Here is a 10,195-nt window from a genome sequence, read left to right as displayed (position 1 = left end):
TGTGTGGTATTTCTGGGCTTAGGGTGTGTGTTAGTACTTAGCTGTTTATAAGTGAGTGTGTTGCCTGGGGGTATGGCAGGCATTTGGGTGTGATGCTTGAGCCAAGTGGGTGAGGAGTAGCTACAGACCCTAGGGCCAGAGAACAGACTGACTCAGTGGGGCTCTGGGGTCTCAGAGTGAAGAGCTGCCCAGTCCCTTCTATCTCTGTCCCCCTGGTCCCCCACCCCCACTCACCCTGTCTGCAGTATGGGGAGTGGGTGATGTTGTCACTGGTTAACGTGGCTCAGCTGGATTTCCTGGGGTGGGGTCCCCCAGGCTACCCACAGCAGCCCAGAGAGTTGGGCGGGAAGAATACTTTGTGTTGGGTGTTGCCATGGGGATGGTAGGTCTGCACCCAAGCAGCCGTGGGGCTCAGTGGGAGGGGGACTAGGTGGCCCACTGACCCAGTTTACCCCCCCCCCAACTCCCTGCTGCAGCCATGGCTTTGATTCGTGGTGTTAAGGCGTAGAGGCTGAGGGGGCATGGGGATGGTTCTTATGGCTCTCAGGATGCTCTGGGCCCTGTAGAAAAGTATGAAAAAGACAACATAGGGTTCCTGTGCAGGGCAGCGCAGACTCTGGGGGAAGGGAGCTAGAGCCGTGTGGTTGGACAGGGAAAGGTTCACAAACATTAAGAGGTGTGCCGTGCATCAGTGACAGAAGATTTTGGGAAAGGATGCAAAGAGAATTTCTGCAAATCTCATCCCCTGAGCCCTGAAGGAGTGACTGGCCCACAGGTGACATGCCTGGCTCAGCACCCTTATGCCAGTTGGAGAGGAGAGGCTTTCTTGGTGGGTGGTGGAGGAATATGCAGGCTGAATTGCAAGCCCGGCTCCTGTGCAGGGCCTTCCCCACATCCCTGCACGGGTCTGTGGCTTGGCCCCCCACCCCAGACTGGGTCCTGACTGGTGTCCCTCTCCACAGACGGCGTGCACAGCGTGACGGCCCAGTGCGCGCTGCATGTGACCATCATCACTGATGAGATGCTCACCCACAGCATCACGCTGCGCCTGGAGGACATGTCACCCGAGCGCTTCCTGTCACCACTGCTGGGCCTCTTCATCCAGGCGGTGGCCGCCACCCTGGCCACCTGACCCCGTGGTGGTTTTCAACGTCCAGCGAGATACCGACTGGACACTGGGCCCCCGGGGGCCACATCCTCAACGTGAGCCTGTCGGTGGGCCAGCCGCCGGGGCCCGGGGCGGGCCGCCCTTCCTGCCCTCTGAGGACCTGCAGGAGCGCCTGTACCTCAACCGCAGCTTGCTGACGGCCATCTCGGCGCAGCGCGTGCTGCCCTTCGACGACAACATCTGCCTGTGAGAGCCCTACGAGAACTACAGGCGCTGTGTGTAGGTGCTGCGCTTCGACTCCTCTGCGCCCTTTATCGCCTCCTCCTCCGTGCTCTTCCGGCCCATCCACCCCGTCGGGGGTCTGCGCTGCCGCTGCCCTCCCGCCTGGCTTCACGGGTGACTACTGCGAGACCGAGGTGGACCTCTGCTACTCGCGGCTCTGTGGCCCCCACGGGAAGGGGCCTCTGATAGGCAGGGTACCATCACTGGCTCTGCTGCTAGTATTCGTCTGGGCCAGTATTTAATCAATGCCAGGCTTTCCTCTGAGAAGGGTATGGGGCGCAGCTAGAATAGCGTAGGTTCCCTCAACAACGCCTTTGTGCTGTTTTCCCATGATCCGACTGTGTAATTTCTGGTGATTCCAGGTTTTAAATAATTTGTAAGTGTTCAGTTTCTACACAACTTCATCATCTGCTAAGAATTTTAAAATCACATTCTCTGTTCAGCTGTTAATGCTGGGATCCATATTTAATTTTATAAGCTTTTCCCTGTTTTTAGTTTTGTTTTGGGCTTTTGGGGTCATGAATTTTATTTGTCGACAAAAAATGTAAGAGTAGAATATTAATAAGTTTCACTTTAGTTTTGTAATATCAAGAATTTAAGAATTGGCTGGGCGCAGTGGCTCATGCCTGTAACCCCAGCACTTTGGGAGGCTGAGATGGGGGGACCACAAGGTCAGGAGTTTGCGACAAGCCAGTTCCATACTAGCCTGGCCAACATGGTGAAACCTTGTCTCTACTAAAAATACAAAAATTAGCTGGGTGTGGTGGTGCATGCCTGTAATCCCAGCTACTTGGGAGGCTGAGGCAGGAGAATCACTTGAACCCGGGAGGCCGCAGGTGGCAGTGAGCCGAGATTGAGCCACCACACTCCAGCCTGGGTGACAGAGTGAGACTGCATGTAAGAAAAAAAAAAAATTTAAGAATTAAAACAAGCTGGGCACAGTGGTTCACGCCTGCAATCCCAACACTTTGGGAGGCTGAGGGAGGTGGAACTCCTGAGGTCAGGAGTTCGATACCAGTCCGGACAACATGGTGAAACCCCATCTCTACTAAAAATACAAAAAAATGAGCCAGGTGTGGTGGTGGGCGCCGATAACTCCAGCTACTTGGGAGGCTGAGGCAGGAGACTCGCTTTAACTCCAGAGCGGGAGGTTTCAGGGAGCTGAGATGGGGCCACTGCACTCCAGACTGGGCAACAAGAGCAAAACTCCGTCTAATAATAATAATAATAATAATAATGTAAAATAAAAAAAGAAAGGAAGGCTGGGCGCGGTGGCTCACACCTGTAATCCCAGCACTTTGGGAGGCCGAGATGGGCGGATCACGAGGTCAGGAGATCGAGACCATCCTGGCTAACACAGTGAAACCCCGTCTCTACTAAAAATACAAAAAATTAGCCGGGCATGGTGGCAGATGCCTGTAGTCCCAGCTACCCAGGAGGCTGAGGCGGGAGAATGGCATGAACCCGGGAGGCGGAGGTTGCAGTGAGCCGAGATCGCGCCATTGCACTCCAGCCTGGGCGAAAGAGCTAGACTCCATCTCCAAAAAAAAAAAAAGGAAAAATAATGGAATAGAATATCGTGCAATAAATTCCTTTTTTTTTTTTTTTTTGAGATGGAGTTTGGCTCTGTCGCTCAGGCTGGAATGCAGTGGCGAAATCTCGGCTCACTGCAACCTCTGCCTCCCGGGTTCATGCCATTCTCCTGACTCAGCCTCCGGAGTAGCTGGGACTACAGGCGCCAGCCATCAAGCCCCGGGAATTTTTCTATTTTTAGTAGAAACCGTGTTAGCCAGGATGATCTCAATCTCCTGACCTTGTGATCCGCCCGCCTTGGCCTACCAAAGTGCTGGGATTACAGGCATGAGCCACCGCGCCCGGCCTAAATTCCTATTTCTAATTAAGTCTGACAACGTAATTGTTGAGTAATTCAGATATGAAAGTGCTTCTTTCAGGCACTCAGATGAAGCGTCCCCTTTCGACCAGGCGCGGTGGCTCACACCTGTAACTCCAGCACTTTGGGAGGCTGAAGTGGGTGTATTACTTGAGGTCAGGGGTTCGAGACCAGCCTGGGCAACACGGTAAAACCCCATTTCTACTAAAAATACAAAATTAGCTGGGCGTGGTGGTGCGTGCCTGTAGTCCCAGCTGTTTGGGAGGCTGAGGCAGGAGAATTGCTTGAAACCGGGAGGGCAACAGAGTGAGGCTCCGTCTCAAAATATATACATAAATAAATAATCATATACTGGAGGCTGAGATATTAAACATCAAAAGCACTTGCTTTTAAAAACGTGGACTCCTAGTCCTCCCTGATAATTCTAACTCAGTATATTCCAGGAGCATCCCTGGGACACTTCATGTTCTCTTAATGGACATATATATGTATACGGACATACTAGACAGTGTGTGTATATCCCTTAGCGGCAGATGCTGCACCATGCCGTTAGCCCTGGGGATACAAGTGTTGGTAGCATACAAAAAATGTCAAGCCTAAAGAAAAACGGAGAGGACTGGCGTTGTGGCGTGCACTAATAGTCCCAGCTACTGGGCAGGCTGAGGTGGGAGAATGGCTTGCGCCTGGGAGGTCGAGACTGCAGTGAACTATGATTGCGACACTGCACTCCAGCCTAGGAAATAGAGTGAGACTGTTTCCAAAAAAAAAAAAAAAAGAAAGAAAAACTTAAAAGGGGTTGGGCGTGTTGGCTCATGCCTGTAATCCCAGCACTTTGGTGGGATTACAGGCAGGCGGATCACTTGAGGTTAGGAGTTCGAGACCAGCCTGGCAAAACATGGTGAAACCCCATCTCTACCAAAAAATACAAAAATTAGCCGAACGTGGTGACGCGTGCCTGTAGTCCCACCTATTCCGGAGACAGAGATGGGAGGATCGCTTGAGCCAATGAGGTCGAAGTTGCAGTGAGCCGATATCGCGGTTCTGCACTCCAGTATCGGCGTCAGAGCAAGACCGTGTCTCAAAAAAAAAAAAAAAAAAAAAGGAACAAAAGAAAAACAAGGAGAAATGGGAAAGTGGGAGGACAATAAACCAGTGGCGAACAAGGCTTTCGCGACCTTCCAGCTCCGGGGGAGGGGCGGCGGCTCATTTACCCTTGGCCACCGCGCTCAGCGTCCCCACCCGCCGCCGGCGGTTCACGTGCTCGCCCCTACGCCACTGGCAGCCCGCAGCCCGGTGCTGAGATCAGAATCGCCTCGATAATCAGTGGCCGGGGACAAGCCCGGCCTCGTCTATCTGATCAATTCATCACTTCTGAGCGCCGGGCCCCGCAGGACCAGCTCCGGGACCTCGGGGACCGCAGCGTTGCCGCCGCCTAAGGGGCCTCTCTGCACAGCGCCTCGAGAAGGGGGCTTCGCAGGAGGAGAGCTTTTCATTTCGGGTCGGACCGGCGGGGCTGGGGTCACGACCCGATCAAATAAGATCAACGTGTAAGCGGGAGGAGGGGCGCAGGGGTGGGCGCACGCACTCGCCTAACACGCTCCAAGCGCGCACACTTACGCGTCCACTCAGCCCGCACGCGACACCACAACTCCGCACACAACACGCCAAAACCCAGGCCGCTCTCCCTCCCTAAAACAGCGGAAGCCAGCTCCCCGCCCGGCTTTTAAGCCCTCCGCCCCCTCCCGCGCCCTGGAGGATTCTGGGAGGAACCACAGAGCACAGGCAGACGGGTCCTGAGGAACTGAGTGTGCGCGCGTTGCTCCCCTCGCGTGGCTCGGAGGGGAACATAGGTCCCAGGAAAAGGCGGTACTAATTTCCACCATACAGAATCGTGGTTCTTTTTTTTTTTTTTTGGAGACCGATTCTCGCCCTGTGGCCCAGGCTAGAGTGCAGTGGCCCAACACGGCTCATTGCTCCCAGCTTAAGTGATCCTCCCACCTTGGCCTCCTGAGTAGCTGGGACCACAGGCGAGCACCACCGCACCTAGCCTTTTGACCTTTGTATAACTACATATTTATATCCATATCTTTAGTTTTTCTGTGATGTTGACTAATTTGTCTTCAATTTCCTTTCTTTTTCTTTTTTTTTGGGATGGAGTCTCGCTCTGTCGCAATTCTCCTGCCTCAGCCTCCAGAGTAGCTGGGATTACAGGGGTCCTCCACTATGTCTGGCTAATTTTTGTATTTTTAGTAGAGATGGGGGTTTCACCATGTTGGCCACGCTGGTCTCGAACTGCTGACCTCGTGATCCGCCCGCCTTGGCCTCCCAAAGTGCTGGGATTACAGACATGAGCTACTGCGCCCAGCCCAATTTCTTTCTTTTTTTAGACGGAGTCTAGCTCTGTCATCCAGGCTGGAGTACACTGGGGCGATCTCAGTTCACTGCAACCTCCATCTCCTGGGTTCAAGCGATTCTCCTGCCTCAGCCTCCCAAGTAGCTGGGATTACAGAGGCCCGCCACCACGCCTGACTAAACTTTGTATTTTTAGTAGAGATGGGGTTTCACCCTGTCGGCCAGGCTGGTCTTGAACTTTTTTTTTGTTTTTGAGACGGAGTCTCGCTCTGTCGCCCAGGCTGGAGTGCAGTGGCTGGATCTCAGCTCACTACAAGCTCCAACTCGCGGGTTTCATTCTCCTGCCTCAGCCTTCTGAGTAGCTGAGACTACAGGCACCCGCCACCACGCCCGGGTAGTTTTTTTTTTTGTATTTTTTTTTAGTAGAGATGGGGTTTCACCATGTTAGCCAGGATGGTCTTGATCTCCTGACCTCGTGATCCACCCGTCTCGGCCTCCCAAAGTGCTGGGATTACAGGCTTGAGCCACCGTGCCCGGCCTGGTCTTGAACTCTTAACCTCATGTTATCCACCCGCCTCGGCCTCGCAAAGGGCTGGAATTACAGGCGTGAGCCACCGTGCCTGGTTCCCTGGCTAATTTTTGTATTTTTAGTAGAGACGGAGTTTCAGCATGTTGGCCAGGCTGGTCTCGAACTCCTGACCTCAGGTGATCCGCCCACCTCGGCCTCCTCAAAGTGTTGGGATTACAGGCATGGGCCATGGCACCCACCCTCTGGGATGTTTGTAAATGCTATCCTTATGCTTTAGGGTCTAGGTGAATATACTGTTTGTTTATATTTTGTCCTTTTTCAAAAAAAAAGAAAATTTAGGTAGATAGGATTCCAAATGAATGTGCCTCAAATAAATAGTAAAAAAAAGCATCCGAGTTAATTAAATCAAACCTTAAAAGAGACTCCAATGTACCCTTGACAGAAAATTGAGAAAAATTTTCTGTAGAAAAATCTTTTTCCCACTGAAGGGAGGAATTCCACCCCAGCCTAAAATGGTTTGATGTGTATACTTTTACTCCATGGAGAATACAAAATCATCTGGATGCTAAAGTAGACAATTATGTTTTTAAATAACATTTAATTTTTTTTTTTTTTTTTTTTTTTTTTAAGACAGGGTCTCACCCTGTCACCTGGACTGGAGTGCAGTGGCTCCACCATGGCTCACTACAGCTTCAACCTCCTAGGCTCAAGCAATCCTCCCACCTCGGTCTCCTGAGTAGCTGGGACTACAGGCACGTGCCACCATACCTGGCTAATTTTTGTATATTTTGTAGAAATGGGGTCTCACTGTGTTGCCCAGGCTGATCTACAACTCCTGGACACAAGCAATCCTCCTGCCTTGGCCCCCCAAAGTGCTGGGATTATAGACATGAGCCACCACACCCAGCAAATTTTAACATTTATCTCTTCCCTCAACTTTGGAGAATGATTAATTTTACAGACTCTCAGACCCAATCTGAGGGATTGTTTTCTAAAAATGAAACCAAAATCAGTCCCAGTTCACTGTACTCCCTACTTTGTAGCTCCACACTGTCCAGAGATGGCAGTCTCTTCTCCCTGTCCAGACATGGCCTCACCTTTGTAAAACACACCCCAAACACCCTTCTTCTCTGATAGCAGCCAGGTTTTGAGACGAGGTACTTTCTTGAAGTAGGCACAGGTGCAAACAAAGAGCAAACCAAACACCAGAATCCCACCCAAGGAGTACACTGTTAAATAAAGAAGAAAAGAAAACCTTAGGTACTGATCTAGCGTGGGACCTGTGATCCTGCCTGAGAACTCTAAGGAAGATAGTGTGTGACATAATAACAAAATAACAACCCCAACAGGCAGTACCAACACTTGACAAGAGGGAGCCAGGATCCTGGGACTAACCAGATTAGTTTACTGTTCCCAAAAATTGCTTGTAGGAGGAAGGAGAATCGATTGAGCCCAGGAGTTCGAGGCTGCAATGAGCTACGATCATGCCACTGCACTTCAGCCTGAGCAACAGAGTGAGACCCCAACACCAAAAAAAAAATTTTTTTTTTACATTCCCTTTACTAAAATGTCACTGGTCCCTCCCCTCCCCTTTCAAGAAGTAGAAATCCTGGGCAGAAATTAGCATCCCAAGAATGACTAGTGTTGGCAATAGATTGAAACATATGAATCCTTAGAGACTCAGCACACAGAATTTAACATGTTCTTGTTATAAATCACTCATATGATAAAGGAGAGCTAGATATGTAGCCAAATCTGTCAGATGTGCAACTGCTGGTGAAGAATACGTTAAGGCAAAAAGTAAAGCTTAATGAAAATTACAAGAGTGAGAATCCACATAACTACAATTTTCCTATCGTTATCTTACACTTTATGCATGATACTCTAACAAACCGAATTTCTGCCAGAATAATAACAGATTTTTCTAAAACAAAGAAAAAGTATCTAAGGCTTCAACATAGAAAGCTTTAACTTCTTAGCTCTCTTTCTTAAATATATAAACCAAGCCTATTTCTTGTACAGGTAAGCACAATGAATCACCTAATTGCAAAAAACGAGAAGATACTGGACCACAAAATGGGGGAAAATGACTAAAATTTATTCAGCAATTACCGTGTCAAACTGCTGTCTTATTTCCTGGTTCAGATTCTGTCTTCCTCTGGGTAATGTCCCTTTTCTTACTGTGCCTAGTATCCTGAGACCTCTGACTTCCCAGAAAGCTCCAAATGAATATTCTATATAAACAGTGTCTGCCAGTTCTAGACCACACTATCTACCTCTCTCCCTCCAGTAAAACTGTCTCACAGCTAGGTGTCACTAAGAAAGGGTCCAGTAAATTAATACATACACTAAGGTTTTCTGAGGAACTATATACCTTTACGTGCTACCCTTTTTCTCTCATAAGTTTCTGCAGACAATGGCAAAATTCACAAGGAGGTTAAATTCGAGTCTTCAATGCCAGGTCTATGGACAAAGTACTTTTGAGAAATGCTTTCCGGAGCCCCTCAAATCATCGTAATGCCTAAAAGGCTTTCTCTTCTCCTTTCCTGTAAGGTTGACGCTAAAAATCATGAAGGCCCTCCTTCTTGTCCTCTGGAATTCAGAATTCGTATCTATAAAGTTTTTGAAGAGGCCTGGAAAATGAGGTCAGATAAACAGGGTGACAACTGCCTCATCATCTAGAAGAGGCAGTGTCTAAATCCACCCCTTTCAACACTAGTCAGGGTCTCCACGTGAGATCACCCCGCCAGGACTTTAAAATAAAAAATCTTTCCGGCATGTTTCCATAACAACAATCTTTTGTGGGGTCTACATTCATCAGCACCCCCAAAACTGTGAGGCTTGATATTCTATGTGATTTATTGGCCCTCTCAACAAAACTACGGTCCGAAAGTATGAGAACGTAGGGGGCTGGGAGGAGGAGCCTCTGTCTTCCCTGGGTCTAAATAGCAGCAGTACCTCTGGGACTGACCTCTCCAAGGGCCAGAAAGAACTAAGAAAAAGAAAAGGGAAAGCAAAGGATAGGGATAATAACTCGAGGTATGAGCATAAGAGGCACTGGGGGTCCTAGATGAATATGGGAAGGGGGAACCCGCGGAGGAGAATAGGGGTACAGCAGTTAGGGGCGTCGAGAGGCCAAGGGGGGCCGGGCTGGGAGGGGGCGGGGACAACGACTACGACAGTCCCGGCCCCGCCCGCCACGTTTTCCCTTCGTCCTTCACTCCCACCCTCCGCTCAGGGCATCGGTTCTCGCCATTAGTCATGGCGGCTGGCCCTGGACCTGGGTAGGGGGTCCGGGTTCAGTGGTGATAGCCGCGAAGGTGGGGGAACTCGGCACCCGCTTGACACTTCCCGATCCAGGCCCAGGCGACGGGAAGAAGCCGAGTACGCAGGAGCAAGGGCCGAGAGGCGAGCGCCGACCGCTATCAGGAGTGGCTAGCCGATTGTCGAGCTCGGGAAACAGCGTGTTTATGTAGGTTAAGAAGAACGCTATCCCGGAGGCTTCCTACTTGGCCATGGTAACGAAATCTTTTCTGTGTGCCTCTGCGGGCGTAGTGCTGGGGCTGGCCCGCGTCGGTGTGTTTGAAAAGGTAAAGGCGGCCGGGCGCGGTGGCTCAAGCCTGTAATCCCAGCACTTTGGGAGGCCGAGACGGGTGGATCACGAGGTCAGGAGATCGAGACCATTCTGGCTAACACGGTGAAACCCCGTCTCTATTAAAAAATACAAAAAACTATCCGGGCGAGGTGGCGGACGCCTGTAGTCCCAGCTACTCGGGAGACTGAGGCAGGAGAATGGCGTAAACCCGGGAGACGGAGCTTGCAGTGAGCTGAGATCCGGCCACTGCACTCCAGCCTGGGCGACAGAGCGAGACTCCGACTCAAAAAAAAAAAAAAAAAAAGGTAAAGGCTTATAGTTTTGTAGTTTATTTTGCGCCGTGGCGGCTGTTGTGTGTAAGCAACAGGCCACCCATAGGGTTTTCATCGTCGTGGGCTTCCACTTGAGAGAACTCCAGCACCGCGGGTGAAGAAGCCG

General features: G+C 50.6%; 1 non-coding gene across 1 annotated transcript; it reads right to left on the bottom strand.

Moving 5' to 3' along the window:
• Positions 1-4,578: 4,578 nt before the first annotated feature.
• LOC115899500 lies at positions 4,579-4,977 on the bottom strand. The gene has a single exon (XR_004059192.1).
• Positions 4,978-10,195: the final 5,218 nt, after the last annotated feature.

This window comes from Rhinopithecus roxellana, chromosome 8 (genome assembly GCF_007565055.1).
Source record: "Rhinopithecus roxellana isolate Shanxi Qingling chromosome 8, ASM756505v1, whole genome shotgun sequence".
NCBI classification, from domain to species: domain Eukaryota; kingdom Metazoa; phylum Chordata; class Mammalia; order Primates; family Cercopithecidae; genus Rhinopithecus; species Rhinopithecus roxellana.
The sequence above is the reverse complement of the archived record's forward strand: the minus strand, read 5'-3'. Positions and strand labels throughout refer to the sequence as shown.